This window comes from Agelaius phoeniceus, chromosome Z (assembly GCF_051311805.1).
Source record: "Agelaius phoeniceus isolate bAgePho1 chromosome Z, bAgePho1.hap1, whole genome shotgun sequence".
NCBI classification, from domain to species: Eukaryota; Metazoa; Chordata; class Aves; order Passeriformes; family Icteridae; genus Agelaius; species Agelaius phoeniceus.
In genome coordinates this window covers 52,599,775-52,620,544 of record NC_135303.1, presented here as the reverse complement: position 1 = coordinate 52,620,544, position 20,770 = coordinate 52,599,775, and the positions used below count along the sequence as shown (strand labels likewise).

At 39.0% G+C, this 20,770-nt stretch overlaps 1 protein-coding gene across 3 annotated transcripts in view; it reads left to right on the top strand.

Moving 5' to 3' along the window:
- The first annotated feature begins 20,167 nt into the window (after positions 1–20,167).
- The window catches only part of SYK (spleen associated tyrosine kinase), a 48,181-nt gene continuing 47,578 nt past the window's right edge, over positions 20,168–20,770 (top strand). The window contains exon 1 of one of the 3 annotated variants that reach the window (XM_054652026.2): positions 20,168–20,597. The gene's annotated coding sequence lies outside the window, so the exon portion shown is untranslated. The remainder of the gene's footprint in view (positions 20,598–20,770) is intronic. The other 2 variants (XM_077172227.1, XM_077172226.1) reach the window with 2 other exon arrangements.

Sequence of the window (20,770 nt, the reverse complement as noted above, 5' to 3'; positions counted from 1 at the left end):
AATATTTTAGATTGTAGTTTATATTTTTTAAAAAGAAGAATGTACAAGACCACACATGCACTAGTTTAAAATCTTGATTACAACAATGTCTAAACAGAAATGACAAAAAAAGAAAAGAGCCTTATGAAAAGGGCAAACCTGATGAAAGTTTCTTTACTGTCAACTACTTGAGTCTTAGGGATGTCCTGATTCAGACATCATGTCTTCAAATAGAAAGCTTTTTGTATTAAAAATGCTTCAGAGAATTCTCTTTTGTAGCATCGCCATTTACGTCTTAATCTAGCACCAACTTTTTGAAGTCTACAGCAATATGTATCAGAGCCTCCTGCACTTTCAAAGTTTGTGAAGAAGACTGTGTGAAGAGCAATGCCTTTGTTTTGAGCACGCCCTCTCAACTTCAACTGATGCCCTTACTCAATCTTTTATAGATCTCTATGAAATCTTTCCTGTCAGACTGTTTGCTAGGTTGAAGAGGCTTAGTGATTTTCCCTCTATCTTAGTTACTGCTTTCAAGATAGAAGCCCTCCCTGTAGTAGCTCTCATTGTGTAAATAGCTGCATTTAGAGTACAAAATCAATAGAAAATAAGGACCCAGCATAAAACAGTTAAGTGGCAATATAGAAGGTTTTTCTAAAATCATACAAGACTATTTATAGCCAAAGTTTTTTTCCCCTTAAGTGATACAGAAATGGATAAACAAAATCATAAGGTTTGTGCTTGCTCGTCTACCTGACCTACCTAACCATGTGAGAGAAAATGTCATGAAAAATTTGCCTCAGAATCTACTTTTCATGTTTCTTTCTACTTTATCTTCTGATTCGCTAGCCAGAGAGCCACCTGAACTCCTGCTGTGGAATATAGCAAATAGGATTTTTCTTCTAATTTTTGCATGATTCCATCACACCTTGGCAGCTGATCTAGGACGTAACCACACCCACACACACATGCACACATACACACTCACTCAAACATACATGCACGCATTGTGGAAGTGCACAGACATTCTAGACAACCTGCACAAAATAACTATTTTTTGTCAGTGAGTCTCTGGTTGGTAAATAATTTTCTCAAAAAAACCCTCTTGATGTAGAACATGAATTTCCTTTCTGGTATGAACTAACCAAAATTTCAAAAAAAAAAGTTTCATCTTGCAAATGAAAATCAGGAAATGTTATTAAAAAGTAGATCATACATAAACATCTATGTGCAAATTTACCTTACATAATTTTGATGATATAAATATATGCAGAACAATGAGTCTAATAATTTTACAGAAAAGACAGGTAAAAATTAGAATTATTGTGAAACAAAAATATAAGACACAGCTTCCTCTACTGACCTTACAAAATTATATTATAGATCCAGCGTGGAACATAAATTTTATAACTCAATACATAGACATCATGAAATAAAAGCTTTTCTAAAATGAGCACATAAGAGTGGAGAAAAGCCTTCTTTCCTTTTTCAAAGAAAAAAAAAAGTGTTTCAGTTTGTAAAATTGAAAAACAAATTATTCCATTTAAAATTTATTTTGATTATTCAATGTAAACATCAATGTTCAGTATGAAACTGCAGTTCTCCACTGTGGTGTACTATTTACAGGGACTATCATTCAGGCTTTTGGAAAACCTAATTTTCTCCTCCATGTTAACATTCAGATCAGACTATATTCTATATCATCGATCTAAATAATGGTTGAGAGAGACTTTGCATTTTTAAATATGTAGTTGAAGAAGAGAAGCCAAAAAACCAAGCAGGAACAGAATCCTAAGGGACTCTGCTGATACATGAACTGCAGGCTAATGTGAGCGATTAAATTTTTACAGATTGTTTATCAGCCTGGTTTACCAAGCATGACTTCTGCTGCTGTGTATACAAGAAGACTGCTAGACTTGTTAGAAGAATAGTGGTGCTCTGGGACAATTTATAGAACCCAAGATAATCTCACTGCACAGCTGTGAGGAGCCAATTTAGTTTTGATTTGTCTCAACCCAGGTTGTCAGAGGCGTGTGGAGGAGAGGTGCACTTGTGCCATGTGCAGGAAGCAACTAGAAGAAGCCTGGTCTGTGGGGAGGCTTTGCCTGGCAGCTGTTTCATATCCCACATGGCACAAGCAGACAGCAGGAGACCACCAAGGACACCAACAACACCAAGCACCCTCCGGAAAGGCTCTGCAATCAGATGGCAAATTTCCAAGTTTCCACTGCAGTCCATTGGTGGAGACTTGGATTGGGCCAATGGTCTCTCATCAGCAGGCAGACCTTGGGAGGGGCAAGGGGGTATAAAAGGAACTGCACCACAAACTCTGGGGCATTTTGAGACTTGCTTTTTGGCTTTGTGCTTCTTGTTTTTGAAGCTTGGTGATTGGGGCATTCTGAGAGTTGTCTTTTAGGGCTTTTGGAGACTTGTCTTTTGGCCTTTGCCCCAGCCTGGCTTTTAGCACTCCTGCCCTTGCTGGCTCTTGTCTCTTTGTCTCCACCTCCATTCCTTTCCCATTTCCTTCCTTCTTTTTTTTTTTTTTTGTTTTTGGTTTTTGGTTTTTGTTTTTTTGGCTTTTTGTTTCTTTGTTTGTTTTGCTTTGGTTTGTTTTTTTTTTTAGCCCACTTTGTTTTGGGCAACTCGTTTTTGTTTTTCATTACCAATAAATGGTTCTTAGATACAATGTTTGTCTTGTTTGACCTAATTTCATTCTAGAAATTTTAAAAGAGCTGGCAGCTCCCCACAGTGGAACATGACAACAGTGCACCAGGAAGCAGGATTTCAGGAGCATATGAGATGACCCCTGGGCACACTTGCACGTTATCAGGTCAAGCTGAGCTTTTTCAGTTTGTATGTCATCAGCACTGGAGTCAAAATCAAGAGGTATGAGAAGAATATGTCAGAAGCCTTGTAGTTGAGAAGAAAAGGGAGAAATATGAACTTTCAAACAGCTATGTGTTGAAAGTCCTACAGCCCCAGGAACAATGGAGGCAGTGAGGCCTGGAGCACTGGAAGTTTCCTCTGTTGAGGCTTGCATTCAGTGAGATTGCAAGCTACTTACCTCTCATTTAGTATTGTATTTATCTAGCTCTGAGTGAGGAACTGAGCTCCAGCATCACTAAAGAGAACATGTTGCATAGCCATGTGAGCTATCTCCCAGTGCACCATCTGGCACAGTGAATGGAGGGAAGGCACTATATAATCTGCCACAGCAATGCATTCAAACAGCACATTGCTGAGACTCTGACAATCCCCCTGTAGCACCAGAGGAAAATGCAATACATCAAATGCAGCAACAGATCCTATAGCCACTCTGACAATCAAAGGATTTCACATGACTTAAATTATATCAAATGGACATTGGAAACCCAATGAAAAGATTCTGTCTCTGTGATGCTGCTAAGAAAAGTGCAGACACATGGAGCAGGGAAAGCACAGGAGGTCTTGCAATGTGCCTTTTAAGGTGAATGGGAAGTTCCTTATCGATATCCAATCTGACATCCTACTCCTGCTAAAGCTTACTAAGGGTTCATCGTGCTGAGTTTTGCTCAGTATTGAGATATAATTTGCTAAGAAGCACTTTTTATTTTATAAGGCTTACTTCTGCTTTTCTGGACATTAGAAACTAAATTACCATGCTCTGAATAGAGCTTTTGTTAGCAAATTAATTTACCTTTTGACCAGCCTACAATGGTAAGGCATGGATTAAGTAAATGGACGGTATTTTCAGTGGTCATGCTTTATAGCAATATTGATACATTCTGACTAAATACAGCCATTAAAAAATGCTGTAACTGGATAAAAATGCTGCAAGTAATACATTGCAGTTTTTCCACAGAAATCTCAGAATGGTGTCCCCTACTTGAATAGTAGCTTATGCTCGCCCCTCACAAGGAGTTACAGAAAGGGACCAAAAAAATTGGTACAGGCAAATGCTTCCTCATTGAGAGTGAGGAAAGATCAAGACTCCATGATGCCCATTAAGTGGTACTTCATTGATGACAGTATTGTAAAATGCATGTATGCATACAACAGTTAGACTTCTGATTATAAAAGTACTTTTTAACCCAGATGAAAAAAGAAATAACCCTTAGAATTGAGAATTTTTAGTCCTCATTTCAAGCTTTTTCTGAATAGCAGCCATCAACATACCTCCCTGTAGGAATGTTGATAAAAGACTAATGGATACAGCAGAATATGCTTTATGCTCATAGAGATAAACAATTTATGGAGCACAATATGAAGCAGTGGACTAATACAAGAGTTAAATAGCAACAATTTTATGTCTGAAAAAGCTGCCTGCTAGGTGCCAGGTGGATATTGTAATAATTTCTACAGAGTGTGAAATGCGAGTTAAGATATTGCATCAGAAGCAGCAGCTCCCAAGATAAAGGAAATTACCTTGGTAGGTGCTGTGGCATGTAACAATAGAGGGATGAGCTGAACAAAAATAAACTTGCAGAAGTGAGTATTATAAGAGGAGTTGTAAACCAGGAGGTGAAACTGCAACTGAGGTTACACTTGGGAAATGAGAATTGAGGATATTTTGATTCTTTACCCAATTCCATTCTATGGATAATATATGTAAGTATTTCTTATTAATTCACTAAGATTAATTCACACTCCATAATACTGCCTTAGACCTTACACTTTACCTGGAACTTCAAATTACTTTGGCTATCATGTTGTATATGACAATATTCTGAATATGAATCTTTCCCTGTAAGCCAGAAACAGCAGTACTCAGTGCAGTAGTTTAACCCCACCTGGCAACTAAACCCATGCTCATCTGCTCAGTCACTCCCCCTAAAAGAGATGGGGGAAGAAAATCAAAAGGGTAAAAGTGAGAAAAGCAGTGAGTTATGATAAAAACAGTTTAATAATGAACATAAAACAATAATAGAAATATTACAAATACTAAAGCTAATATGAATAATATTTTAGTGAAAAGGGAAATAACAAATAGAGAATGATAAAAGCCAAGATAAGTGATACAGCTGAAAATAATTATTCAGCACCAACCAACCAAAGGCTGGCCAGCCCCTGAGCAGCAGCCCTTATGACAACCTCCTCCCCAGTCTGCTGAGCATGGTGTGGGATACCCATTGTGGCAATACATGGTGTGGGATACCCATTTGTTCAATTGATACCAGCTGTCCTGGCTGAGTGATCTTCCTATTCATGTTAAAAAATAAACATCAAGGGAAAAAAAAGGTAGAGAGAGAATAAGAGCTTGTCAAGTTAATTCTTGCAGAGTCTTCTGAATCTGTTTTTTGTTGACACAGCTCGCAGCTAAGATATCCAAAAAAGCAGATGCAGTGTCAAAATAAACTCTGTAAACCCATCTGACTTTTCATAAAACTACACTGACCTGCTTTTGGATTTCAAAAATTGTAGCCCAATTTTTGGGCTACAGAATACTAAGTATTTTATTTTTAGACAATACAAATCAGCTTGGGCATTGAAGAAATTATTATATTCCTTTGTTTAAAGTGGTGGTTGCACTCTTTTCTTCACAACTGCCAATATTAAGAAAAATTTGTCATACAATATTTAATATCAATGCTTACTTTATAGATAAATTGATGCCTTAACTTTAAATAAATATTCAAATGCTTGTAGTCACTTACAGGAATGTACATAGCTGACAGAACATGCAAACTCAATTATTGGGAATCGTCCCACACTTCACTGAAAGAGATTAACTCTTTAACTCAAGCAAGCTACAGTTTTGTCATCTTGATCAAGTCCCTATCTAAATACACTTAATTTATTCCTCTTTTTTGGTCTCTTTCATCAACTGCTTATATAAAGCATGTAAGTAAGTTAGGACATGATTTTAGAAGCCTATGCATAAGAGAATCTCATGTGTCAAAATGTATGTCAAATAATTTTAGTGGTGTATTCTTCCAACAGTGTGATCTACCTTCCTAAATGCAGTAACTGAGATGGCTCCACAGGTAAACCTGTAGTTAGACTTTCATTCATCCAGTTGCAATGAAGATGAAATCACTGCTTACATAATTTCAGCCTTTTAGAAGAAGTTAGACATTGAGCCTAAATTATTTCCAGTTTTTAAAGAGAGAAAATAAAGTACACAGAAGATGAGTTTTTCCAGTTAAGTAATTGGTCATCTTTCAGCACAGCATTTCTTCTTTGTTGGATTCTAGATGACTTGTCTTTCCAAGATATACATACCATTTAGATAATGAAAGGTGTCTGGAATGAGATGACTCTCACCCTTTCTGTGTGCTGTGGATTAACACGGTGTCTTCATGCAGAATATGAACCGTATGAATTCACATCACAACGCATGACAAATTATTCTGCTCAAGCAGGCTACCTCTGAGAGCAACACACTCATTCAGTCTCTCAGAATTTTGTCCCAACAGGTTCGTATTTTTACCCAGGCATGAGATTCCAAAAGATGGAGCAGTGCATTATTCCAGTACTATTGCTGGAAGATACCATGGTAATAGAAGAAATATGCAAAAAGTGATGTTATCAGTGTACATGTACAGGGTTTGCTGAAACACTTTCCAGTTTATTTTATGCAATTTGTAACTTCTAGATACCAAAATATCACCTTGAGAGTTTTTTTTAGGTTATGTCTCTTTGGCAAAAAAGACCAAAAACTTCATGTGCAATCGGGAAACAACTAAGGATTGTGAACATTTGCCTCTAGCTGGGGCTAGGAGTGCTATAAGCTGCCTGCTGGAAACAAAAAAAAATCTATCATGGATCTCTATTAATCTCAAATTCACTGTAGAAGTAAAACTTAATACTAGGAAATGAAACCTGGAGGGAAGAGCAAGAAGACTTCCATGTCAGGCTTTTGTTCCAGAGGAGGATTGGATGAGGTATATGCCAGAGAATTGTTCTGTAAACCTAAAGAGACAGTAATTCCATAACCTGCCCATTCTATGTACTGCAGTTACTCACTGACCTCCTTATTAGAATGTTTTTCCTTATTTCTATCCTGCACATTTTTGGCTGTAGCTTAAGCATATTATTTCTCATCCTAGCTATTTTTCAGACAGACTGAATGCATTTCTTTTCCTTTTCCATACTCCTTCTGTTACATAAAAGCCATTGTCTTTAGTTCAGTCTTTTGTTCATGCTAATAGCCCCACAGGTCATGGCTCCTGGATTTCTTGCAAATTCTGTGGACTGGACTGAACTACTTCTAAATCACTTTGCTCTAGCCAGTGTCTTTGCATTTTTCTGGAAATACATGTGCTCACAAATGAAAATTGCACTCCAGCCACAGTTGTAGCAATGCTGTTTAGAGTAGAAGTATTCCAGATGCCTTGATGACTGTTCTCCTAAATTCCAGTACAATGTGTTTAGTAGTATCATGATGTTTTCAACTCACGCTGAGGCTGTTATAAAATGTAACATATCTTGATCACTTTCAGAACAACACTTATCTTCAGCTGACTCTTCCTCATTTGTGTCGATGATACTCATTCCTACATATAGCTTCTGGTATTTCTTTTTGTCAAAAATTGAGTTAGTTTTCCTAAAAACTCCTCCAATCTGTTGTCTGTTTTGAAATGTAATACTGTTTTTCCAGCCTTTCCAGCCTTCCAGTTTCACTTCACCCACATCTTTTTCATAAACACATTTCATATTGAGGCGTAACTGGATAAATACTCTGTGCAGAAAAATGACATTGCCAAGAGCTCTGTTGTCATGTGAGCAAAAGCCCGAAGCTCTGTGTAACTATGTACTCAACCACACCTCTCTAAGTATATGAGATCAGGACTGTAGAAGTTGTCACTGCTGCTAGGGAAGCTCAAACCACCCTATGGCTTTTTGTGTTCTTTTTTGTCCCAACTACTTCTTTATCTCAGCTGCCATGTTTTGAAGATAAAACAGCAACAGACAGAGATTTATTGTGATGTATCGTGCTGCTGTGTCATACAGCTATGTGCCTCGCATTTTCAAGGTGACCCTTTCGTCACACTGGAGTTTAGTTAAGGAATGCATGCACAGTGAGAAGACAGACTGTTGCTGTTGTCTCTGTCACTGAGTAAGGCTTATGGTGAGGTCAAGACGACATTAGGGGAGTCCTCCTCACCACACCAGCTGACTTTTCTTCATTGATATTTGCTTTTTCTAAATTAACAAATATTTGCATAACTAAATATTATATGCAGCCATCTCATATTGACTGAAGTGTGCATCCCAAAAGTAGTTTTAGACCCCAAGGTCTATTTCATCCAATTTTTTGGCATTCAACATCCAAATACCTATTAAGTGATCAAGCAATGTCATGCATTAAGAAAACAAATCAAAAGGAGAGAAACTGTGGACATAGTAGTAAGTACTAGTACTAGACTGACAGAATGGGATAAAGATGCTTAACTGATTCACAGAACAGGCATAATTTCAGCTTATATTCAGCAAATATTCAGCATATTATGTTTGAATATTCAGCATATTCAAAAATGTGCCTCTGGTAAAACTCAGCTCAACTGCTGTCCAGTATATGCAGATCCCTCTATCCATCATTCTCTATTTTCTTCAAAACTAACAAATGGGGTATCAGTTAAATGCTTTTTGTGAAGGTAATGATTTCTGCAGACACTGTACCTTTTTCAAGTAGACAAGGAATTCTATATAAACCACCAGTCATCAGCCATTCATTTCATGTTATTCATATTTACCTGGTGTATAAATTGCCTCCCTTCAGTTTGACCTCCTGGGAAGACACAGTTCAGCTGATCACATGGTTCACAAATTTTCTTGCAGGCCCTTAAATTTACAAGGAGAGCTTTCAAGAACATTTGTAAAACATAAACATATGGAAAAAGGAAGTCATACTAAAGACTTAGGCTTTTAATCTGACAACTTACTTAGTTTGTCCTCCTTCTCACATTCAAGTCCTGAAATAATCTCCAAATATTTTTTCCCACTGGGGAAAAAGAATTTAAACAAAACACAGAAAAACAAGCGAATGCTGTAGATGGAGTTGCAGCACTATATAGCACTGAGGTTCATGACCTTTCCAGAAAGCCCTGATGTCAGTTGTTTATAACTTCATCAGACCATGACCTTTAACAATGATTTTTTGCATGCTTCATTGCCTGCATAAAATTCTATCTTTCATAATTTCATTTAAACTCTATCAGAGGCAGGTTTTTGGGTTTCTTTCCCCCCCTCAGAATGCTAGAATAAAGGGTTTTTTTTGCTATTCAGCTATTCAGTGATGAATTGTAGTATTTTGTACAGTGAAACAAGGATCCAATAAACGTTATGGGACATTTTGTGAGAAATTTAATGGTTTTCTCATATTAGTCTGGCTAAGTTATGCATTCCAGTTATAAAGCTAGGATCCCATAAGATAAGACTCGAGACTAAAGTCACATGTAACCCACTATAAATCCATTATGTGCATGCTGCATAGTACACGACCCCTACTTGTATAAACACAATTTTTTTGCAAGACCCCTGCTCATTCACTTGATGAGGGCATTTGCAGCTCTTCTGTAAGCCAATACTTAGGGTTTTTTATTAATGCTCATCTACCATCAAAATGTGCAGTGCAGTAGGCTATAATCCAGGCTGACAGGACATCAGCTGTCCTCCTAACCCCCTTGTGCAGGCAGTCACTGACAGCCCCCCAGCACAGGGAGGGAGGAGAAGAGGCAGATGGGAGGAAGGGCCTTCCTCTCTGAAAGAGCAGCAAACTAGCACACAGAAAGACACTTTCGGCTGTAGTGAAGAGTAACCACAGAGAAGGCTCAGTGCAGAATTACTGTCCTTTAAAAGTCTATGTGTATGTAATGTTTAACACTTCTTTCACAGGCAAAATCCTCATTCATCAAATAATGTCCAGTCCAGCTATGAAAACCATATGAATTTCATCAGCAAAATTCATGTCTATACAACATGATTCACCACCAGAGCAAGTCTACCCTATCTATGCTATGGGTCAGGGTTCCTGGCAAAGACAGGTTATGGGCCATGCAATTTCAGAAGACAGACGCAGTCAAGCAGAATGACTTAAAACACTGCATTGGATCTTCAATTCTACATTTCTTAGCTTCAAATAATTTAATTTTGTGACCTCAATGGCCTTTTATTGTATTATTTCTATATGCATGTCAATGCATATTGTTCCTTAGGCAAAATATCTTGCCTTTTTTATTTTTATTTTTTCTTTTTGTATTGCTCCTGTCTACACGCATTTATATTTGTCATGTTTGTTTCTACATCCACAGGGCTGGAGATGTGCCTTATAAATCCCTGAATTGTCATGTACTTCCATGACGTCATATCAATAATAATAAATGGAAAAAAGAAATCAGAAACTTACTTTGTGAAGCCCCACTATGAAGTATTGCTGAACTTCTGAATTAGATGTTGTTGGAAAAAAAAAGGTGTTAGAAGCAAAAGAATGGTGAGGAGGATGGTAAATTATCTTAAGTAACCTTGCAGATGGGAATACCAAAGCCTGGAAAATAATAATGTGGGAAATGCCATATTTTATGCCTACTACTGCTTGTATTTTGTTTGTTTTGAGAATTAGTATTTCTCTGTAGTGATAACACTGGTGTTTGGAGAGATTTAGAGGCACCCTTATTGACCTGCTTGAGCTGCCTGTCTTGGGAAAGAGAAGATCAAAACTCAGAGATCATAAAAAAGTACAAGGGAGTTCACAGGAAGGTGGTAAACTACAGGTGCATGAGTCCTTTATAAATGGGCACAAGCAAGGTCATTAGGGTGAGCAGAGCCTGACGGTGCCTCAGTTCCTGCTTGAGTGCCTCTCAACCCCTCCTGGTGCTGCTGCAGGATCCTCCCACTAGTGAGGTAATGAAATAAACTTACTCTTTGCATTTCAGCCATGGTTTTGTGCTGCCTGCCTGTGTTGACTCTCACAGATATTTACTGACTTGGTACAATTAAAAATAAATGCTTTGACATAATATTTTTCTGTAATTTATTGTATTCAATACAAAATTATATTGCCTTAGTTGGAGGCAATATAAGGAGATAGAAATTCAATGGTTTTAATGCTTGCAGCCTGTATTTATATATGGCCAAATTGTTCAAAACCTGCTGCCCTTTCACTGACAATTACTCTACTGAAAAAAATTGCTCATCTTACAAGAGCACAAACATGATAAAAGAAGAATATATGTTGTGGAGAGACAGGAAGAGAGAAAGAGAGAGAGAAGAATACTGGCCAGTCGAAACCTCAACGTGTGCATGAATGGATGTACAGAATCACAGAGAGTAAATGTTCTCTCCTTATGGTCATGGATCTACCACTGCCTTATAGCAATATATATACACACAGCTGAGATCCTAGTAAGTTCAAAACAATGCTCATCACACATTTCTAAGCATTGAAACACAAATAAGACAAGATATATTAAACATTGAAAATGAAAATTGTAACAATGTAAATGTTATAAACTAAGGCAATAGCAGCTTTAAAAAATATGAACACAGGGCTGGCCTCAAAGTTGAATAAAATCTCTCATAAAAAGTGCTTCTTCCATGTACTCAAAATCACCTCAATAGTTCACTGTTTCTCTTAACTCATTTGATGAAGAAACCAGGAGGTAATTTCAGGATCCCTGAATTCCCTGAAATACTCAACTAATGGAATCAACAACCTGTGTGGCTCCTGAGAGCCACAAGACATGATCCAAAAGCCAACTAGGGCCACGTGTCACAGTTTCTATTGAGGCATTTTTTCAACCTATAAAAAGTGTATGAATAAGTTGGGAAAGCAATTACTCTTTGGCTGTAACTACTGCAGCCCACAAAGAGAAGCAAATAATTAATTAAGATGAAGTGGTATTTTATAAGAATAAGTGAGAGGGGGAAAGTAACCAGAATGTTCTTCTAGATAGATTTTGGAAGGCCTAAAAGTGAGGTCTGAAAAAGTGTACAGTCCCCAGCAAGAATACAGTACATCTCAAGAATACAGTACATCAATACAAATGCAATGGAAATGCCTCTTCAAGCTAGAGTCCAAGAAAAGTTGTTACAATATAAATATTTCTCTAGTCTTGCAATCATAATCTCCTTCACCCATCAGCATCTTTTTATAAACTTTTTCTTGTATCACTGTTGAGATTGATAAAAAGTGCAACCACTGTGGAGCTGCCTTTAAATTATTTGAAAGACTGCAAGATGGAAGAATAACTGAATTCAATCTAGGGCAATGGTATCCATTTGCCGTGTCTTTCTGAAATCTTGGTGAAATTCATTTCTGTTTTCCATAGTGCATGTTTTCCATCCTTGCACATGCACCATGTAGCGGTCAGATACACAGTTTGCTTTAGCACTCTGGGTTCTACACTGTAGTATGACTTGCAAGAGATAAATCAGGCTAGATAGGGACTAGGAAACAAGCATCGGCTTTCCAGGTATTTCAGTGAGACTCCAACACTCCAGACCAGATCTTAGGGTTATTTGGGTGTCTGGAGCCATCTGGAGTCTTTTTAACACATCTGCCTCCAAACTTTTCCCATAGTGTACCTGTTTTCAAACACAAAGTCTGATTTTCCCCATTATATCATGGCAATATGTACAGCATTCACATGTAGACCATCATGATTTACACTTGAAAAATGTTGTATACAGAACAGAGATTTTTTTGCTCAACCAAAAACCCCCAACAAAACCACCCCATCTTGCTCCACAGATGCAGAGAGGCAAAGCAAACCTATTGTTTTAAGTAACTCCTAATTTCAAAATCTTTTATTTGACTTATTTATGCCTGCTGCATCACGCATTTAGAAATACACTACAAAAAAAAAATTTAAAAAATCTTTTGATGCTTCACATATAGCATGCCTTATTTCTTCACCCCTCACTTGCTGTTAGAGGTGCTGTGATGTGGTTGTGACTCTTTTGGAAAGACATTATTCATATGTGATTAATGTTGAAAGACATATTTTAGTGCCTCTACTTCCACCCCAATGAGGGACACCTGCAGTACAGTATCTGACTAAACACCCCAAATGCTGTTTTTTTAACTATAGTTTTTTTCTCTATGTCATAAGCACATGTCTACATTAGAAAAATAATCTAGAAAAATGTTCCTTTTTCATATAAGGTTTGTTCATTCCATTTCTCTGTGCAGCTTTTTAAAAGTTTTGTTTAACTATGAAAATATCTGGAAACAACATATAATATAGGCATAAAGGAAATTTTGACAGCATTATTAAGAAATCTACCAGACATAGAGAAGTCACTGTTGTATAACATCAATGTAAATGAGATTAAAATCAAGGGAACTTCTGCTTTCTGTTTCAAAACGATGAGATCTCAAATGGTTTCAGTTCACAAGGAGCTACAAACACTTTTGTGTGTGCACTTGGGTGAACTTTGACGGAAATTCGGTTGAGATTATTTTTCCCATGTTCTTATTTGGGGAAGATAAAAGAGATCTTTCAGCTTCCCATATTCATGATTCATTCTAAGTATTTTTTAAGCCTCAGTTTTATTTAAAATGGATATTGCTCCTGTCTTGTCCCCTAGAGCTCAAAAGCTTTTGTATGGCCATGTGATGCTTCCATTCTTGCAAAGAGCACCTACCCCAATGAAAAAAAGAAAAAACTTATTACATTGATTTAATTCCTTCTGATGGCTCTGCATAATTCTATAAGCAAGTGTGTTTTTAAAGTAATGTTTAAGTTTAAACTGATTTAGTCCAAGATAGAACAATAATGACTGTTTAAAGACATTTTAAAATATGTGTATGTGTGTGTGTTTGTACACCTATAGGGAAAAACATGTTATTAGACAAGTGGTATTTCTTTCTTATCATCTGGACTAAAGAAAAACTAGAAAACTAGCCTAAAATTTCAGGATTATCAATCCCTGATTGTAAAACCTTTTTGCTTTTTGGCAGAAAATCTGCCTTCTTCATGACATACATTATTACAGCTGTTAGAAGTACAGTTTCTTTCTGGTAAAATTCTTTTGTATGCACAAAATTAGGAAACAAGTACCAGTATAAATGGCATATTCATTTAAATAGCAAAACTTCCGCTCCTCCTGAACATTGAAAACAATGTTAACATTCTTGCAATCCATGGATTCCCAAATCAATTTGATCATGGATAAGATAGTAGTGTTCAAAGCTTTTGGAAGAGTTCAGATTCTTTTTTTACTCATTTTAGTATAGTTTTTATTCAGATGCAGACTGTGATAGAGTTACATCACTGCTAAATCAAGTCTCAGAAAATAAAATACGATGGAAGACTGAAAAGTGCCATTTGTGTAACTTCAAGGCATTCCTTAGACTACAGCATCTTGGATATATTGCTTCAGCATGAAGACCAAGATACCTTGCAGCAGCAAACAAGTTAAAACTAAATTATTCATGACACTCTGATATTGACTAAATATTTATTACTGTAAAGGCAGGAATTTGGTCATGTTAACAGTTAACATTTTGGGTTATAATTTTATCATATTTTATAGCCTGATTCATTTGACAGTGAATCCTGGATTGGAGGTGCTCACACTGTTCAGCTGGAAGATATTTATGACTGGGATGCAAGGTCAGCTCAGATCTGGCAGGACTCATTAGTTCAGGTGCAGTGATGTGGAAATGCTTCATAGCTCTTCCAGAGTTGGCACAGTCCAGAAATAGTACATCTGCCTTTTGTGCATCAATCAGATACTGAGACAATTATAAACTGGCTTCACAAAAGAGGACTATTTCTTGCTATTTGGTATTCTCTTTCTGCTTCTTCAGAAAGCAGTGTGGGTCCATCTCAGATTACTAGTTCTGAGCACTATGGGTGACAGCTAATTCATTTTCTAGAAGTGTTTAATAGACTAAAGCATAAATGCACAGATGCAGCCGGTGCCAGCTCTGCGTTTTAGGAAATACAAGACCCTTGACCACAGTGCAAAGATTGAGTGACTGGCTCTGTAGGAAACAGCTGACAAGTGTAACACAGAGGATAAAACTACAGCTGCATCCACGCTGATTCTTGCAGTGTCTCTCTGCCTCATGTCTTGTCACTGCTCCTTGAGATTAGAGAGGGGATCAGTGACAAAGGTATAACAGGAAAATTTAGGAGAAATAGTATAGAAAAGTCCCATAAGTGGGTTTATACTGAATTGGCTTCTTGTAGGTTTACAATGGGAATATTTTTTACTATTTTCATTTCTGCATCTCTTAAAGACATGGAAATTTCACCTATTTGTCTCTACTTACTTATGTCCTAGATTCAGTATCAATATGGCTGCTTTTACTGTCCATATGAAATGTATAATAGCCTTCGAATGAAACTGGAGATGCTTAAATGCCAATGCATATGACCAGGAGGTGTGACAGCTAACAATAGTACACATCTCACCCAGTGCAGTCCCCCCTCACAGCATGTTTCCATCCAGCACTTCTCTGCTTTTGCATTTCTAAGATGGCAGCAGAGGAATGCCCACCTAGGTGTCAATCATCACAGTACACAAGAGAAGGAAATGTGGATTACCCCATCCATTAACTGATGCTGCAACCAGGAGGGATCACAAATGGAACAGGATGAAGAAAATGTGCTCTCCATGGTCTCTGTACACAACCGATGACAGAAAATAAAAGGCTTCTGTTGATTGTGTAACTACATGTCAATGCAATCATCAGCTGTAACGCAAAGGCTGCCAACACTGTTCTTTTTGCCAACTGTGACAAACCAAGACGGTTGTCAGAGGCTATGGACATATCCAGCACTTCACAAACTGAAGTGCCCCGGAAAGGGGGGCACTTGCTGAAACAGAATCCCCCCATAGTTACTCAGTCTTCTGACAGTTAAAAGGTGATTATGTATCTTTCCTCTTTCCTTTTTTTTTCACCTTCATGGTGGTTTTCATTCAAAGCAGAGATTGCTAATGCTAATAAATTCTTCCTAAGAATTTTGCTCAAATCTTCTTAAAAATCAGTTTATCATCTCCTTGTTGCCCATAGTTAATTTTTGTGCTACAATTAGGCAATTATTTTACAGAAAGATTTACTTTTTAAAAAACCCTGGGTTTTTGTCCAATCATAACTTGTTATTGTATATGCTTTTCCTTCTTTCAGCCAGTGTTTTCATGCAATGCATCATTCTTTAATATTCATTTAAACAGACACATCTTTTCTATAAAAACAAAAGCTAGAAGCAGTAACTAGTCATGGGCAAGCAGCGGAGGAAGTAATAAAGACCAGACTGGCTTAAATCTTCATTTCCATGTAAGTATGTCTTTTGTAAAGCCATCTAGGCTCATAACACGTCTTTTCTCAACTAATCTTAGCTGGCATTGCCCCACATAAAATTTAAATTTAGACATCATACCTCCTCACTCTTTAATGTGTAAAAGTACATCCTACAACTACTCTTAATCACTGGTAAGCAAAACTATCAACACTTTGAAGTGTGACACATTTCTTGTTTTGAGGTAAAAATAGAGGGGAAAGGCGATAAATGTGGCTATTGCTTGAAAAAATTTAGTATTAAAATAGTTATATTTATACAGATATAAAACAACACAGATATAATAACAATTACTATGAACTGACAAAGAAAATACCTTCACAGCCCTGAATTTTCTTATTACTCTTGATTTCATATAGCAAAGAGTATTGCTACTGACATTTCTGGTCAAAGCAGTAAATTAGTATGCAAACTAAATAGTCATAATTTATAGATTCTTACAATGAGCAAGCAATTAAATTAATTTGTTGGATACCACCAGTTTACTTCTGTTTAAGTGTACTGAGTTTCCCCTAGAGATTGCCACAAATGTTTTCCACTTAAATTGATCTACAAGTGAGTGAAAACTTTATGGAACACATATATCTTGTATTTAAAATCTATGAAATATTTCAGGCCTGTTTCTTACATAAAATAGGGATCTTTCAACTCCTTGGATAACAGAAGGAGGCCAAAATATTTGAGATTACAGTCCTTACTTTTTGAAGCTTCTGATCAAGTTCAGTTTTTTGACTCTAATACAGGACATCTGTAGTAAAAGGTGGCTCTGCCTGTGGCAGAAGGTTGAAATGATCTTTAAGGTTATTTCCAATCCAAACCATTCTGTGATTCTATGATTCTATGACATTTGCTTTTGTGTCACAACATTGCTTTCAGGCTATTGACTCGATTTTCTCTAAATGTTGTTCACTGCTATTGTGCTAACATGGAATCACTGCTTCCATCAAAATTAAAATGAAGCAGATAATAAAGAACTCCCAAATAGAACATATTTTTGCTCAAACCATGACTGAATTCAATGATCTGTGCAGAAATTTTATACGTCTTAAGCAAGCAAAATGCGTCACTTCTGCATTCTTTTTGTGGAGATGTACAGTCCCATCTTACTGACACCAACTTCTTCTATCACAGAGACCCTTTACTTTTAGCTGTAGATATGGTCACATTGAGAAATTGAACCTCAAATAAAATCATCTTGTCAGTGGCATTGTATCTCTTGTTGCTATGCGTTTTAGGCAATTTCACATTTAATCAGACAACAAAGCATGAGTTTAACTTCAGCGTTCCCTACTATAGAAATGGAGATGGCACTGCAGAGAATGCCCACCTCCAGCCTGTACTTACCTAAAGGGTAAGCCACAGTACTACCACGTGTGCTCAAGCAGAATTCTAGCAGGGCAAACAGCGTCTGTAAAAGTTGCCTACACTTGTACGACAGAAACAACAGCTTTGCTGAAGAAAGCCTTATTTCCACATACCTACCTGTATTTTCTCCAAACCACCCAGTCCCTGCAGCAATGAAGACAGAAGGAAGGCAACAGAAGTAGTAGGAAGGCAACAGAATAGACACTTTATTCAAATTTGCAAATTTTGGAGAGGGTCAATTTTAATCTTATAAATTTTATAAATTTAAATTTTATCTTATAATTTCTACCGATCCTAAAGTCAGTATTGTAAAGAAATGAGGTTTGAGAATATTCTAATAAATAATTTAAGCAAACAATCATGACTGCTGAAAGCAGAGATCTTTCAAAATATATTGCCATAGGGAAAGCATTGAAACTCTCTCAGAAACTCCTAAAAAGTAGGGAGTATTATAAAGTTAAATGTTGCAGTTATTATACTGCACAACTATTTGGACACCATGTAAAAATTATTAATTTCTACTGTATATATTCCTGTTGGGTAGGAAAATCCACACATTTACTGAATCCTTCCAGAAAATCCAGATTATTAAATTTCTAGAAAAAAAGGATGAAATATTTTACTTTATTGGTTGCTGACCTTAAGCAGAGCTGGCCACACATCACAGAAAAGCTTCAGAATGATAATATGGATATGTTAATATACAGCATTACATGTAACACATGAAATAAGACACCACACTGTTGTGAGCACCTTACCAAAAATCAGTATCACAGAACTCAGCTATTTGTAAAATAGCTTGTATGAAATGAAAGAAAAAGTAAACTGTGGACAGCCTAAAAACTCTTTGCTTCACTTACTGGGTTTCCCCTCCACTGGTGCCATAAGCTGACCTGGGCCAGCAGCCAAGCACCCACACAGCCAAATGCTCAGCTCCCCCTGCCCAGCGGGACTGATGGCAGAGAAGGGAGACCAAAAAAAGCCATGTGTCAAGATAAACATAATTTAATAGGTGAAGGGGAAAGCAACAAGATCACAACCACACCAAATGATGCAGAGCTGGTCACCCACTGCCTCCCACAAGCACAGTGACAAGCAGCAAACATCACATTAGTGGCTGCCTTGGAAGAAGCCCACATCCTTCCACCCTCCTTCATCTATACCCAGTTTTGAGTGCTAATCATGAGAGCTATCCCTTTGTTCACTTGCAGGCAACTGTCCCAGCTCTGTCCTGTCCCAACTTCTTGTGCACCTCTGGCTTACATGCTGGGGACAGGGGCAAAGTGAAAAATGGAGAAAGCCTTGACATTGTGCAAGTAGTGTACAAGAATAGACAAATTATTAGTGTGGTATCAAGACTTTTTCAGCCAGAATCAAAGATTCAGCACCATATTGGCTGCTGTAATGAAAGCTATTCCTTCCCAGCAAGGTCCAGTACAATTGCTTATTCATTAGTGGTGATTTTTTCACCAATTTAAGGTTAGACTTCCCCTTAAAAAACAGTTCATAGTCCAATAATGACTTTCCAAAAGCTTTTCCTGCAGATCTGCTCTCACTTGGATGTTGACAGGAAAATAACAATACCATAAAAACAGGTCTAAGAATTAGGTTTTCTAAGTTATTCTCGTTTTTCTACCATGCAGACAGTGCCAATAAGAAATGCACTGCCATTACAGCAATTGCCAAAAGTCTCACTGAAACAAATCAAAAGCAGAGACCTTTTTAAATGGTATGAAATATGTGAGATTTGTACTTTGGCAGCTCTACTGAATATCAGGTGTACAGTCCGTTTTGCAATAAGGGAGACAGTGTTTTGACTGAAAATCATGGCTGGATCCCACAATAGTGCAAACACCAATTTATTATGGGGAAGAAGGAAGTGGATTTTTCCTGTTGCAAGGACTGCCCATCACGGGACACCGCACTGTATCACGCAGCACAGTCACTGCTGAAGGAGACCTGCCCACTCCGGCCTCACCCAAGGCCCCTCATGCCACCCAGTCCTGTATGACCGGCATTAGGAGTGGTTTGTGCCTGGGCAGTCACGATAGCAGCATTTTTTGGCTGTGTGGTCTCAGCTTCCAGAGGAATTAATTCCATCGCACAGGGTGCAAAGGACGCCTTGGGACTTTCCTTCAAGCTAAGTGCATGGGACACTGGAGTCTCCTTCACACCTGGAGTTGCTACAAATGTTTGAACAAAATATGGGAGAAATTTTTGTGTATACACGGCATACAGCAGGAAGGGTAATACTGTGCTGTGGCAGGCCCCTTTGCTGCTCCAAAAGGAAATCCTCTGGGAGTCCTTTTCTCGGCGAAGTACACACAAAGCAGCAAAGAACCTAAATATTCCAGAATTTACCAATTCACAGTTGGCATGTGCACCAATAGGCACACACTCGTTTTTTCCCTTTCCAGAAGCCGCAACTGGCACACTCCGATCCTCTGTCCCCAGCGTGGTGCTGAGCGACGGCACGTCCATCTTCCAAAGCCAGATGACCGTGAGGCGACACCGGCGCTACAAGGAGCTCGGGCCGGGGTGCCAAGGCGAGCCGGCATGGCGGGGTCCTGGGGACAGCCCCGTCAGGCGGCACTAAGGGACGCACGTCACGGGTCCCGGGCAGCCCGTGCCGCGGGGTCCGCAGGAGACGGACGCTGCCTGCCCCGCGGGAGAAGCAACAAGCGACAAGCGACGCCGGCGCCGCCGGGGCTGCAGGGGTGCCCGGCCAGCCCTCCGGGGCCGCCGCCCGAAAGAGGGGTCCGGGGGCACGGCGGCCGCGCCCGCTGGAGAGGAGGGAGCGCTCGCCCACACTGCGCTGAGGAAGTGGCCGCGGCTGCGAGTGAAAACGAGGAAGCGGCGGATCCGGCGGCGCTCTAGGAGAGGTCCGGCCCGGTCCGGCCGCAGCCCGGCACGGTTCGGCCCGCCAGAGCCGCCCGCCCGAGGGCTGCCTGCCGGAAGGAGGCGGCGGCGCGGAGCCGAGGGACCCCGAGGCAGCGGTGAGCAGCGGCCCCGGCATCCCGCACGGTGAGCCCGAGGGCGAGCGGCCCGGCGCCACCGCCCGTTCCCCGCCGGGGCCGCGGCCGGGAACGGGAACGAGGCCGGGGCCGGGGCCGGGAATCGGGGCTGAGGCCAAGGCCGGGGCTGGGGACGCGGCCGAAGCCGCAGGAGCGGGCGGCGCTGCCGCTCCCGGTGCGGGG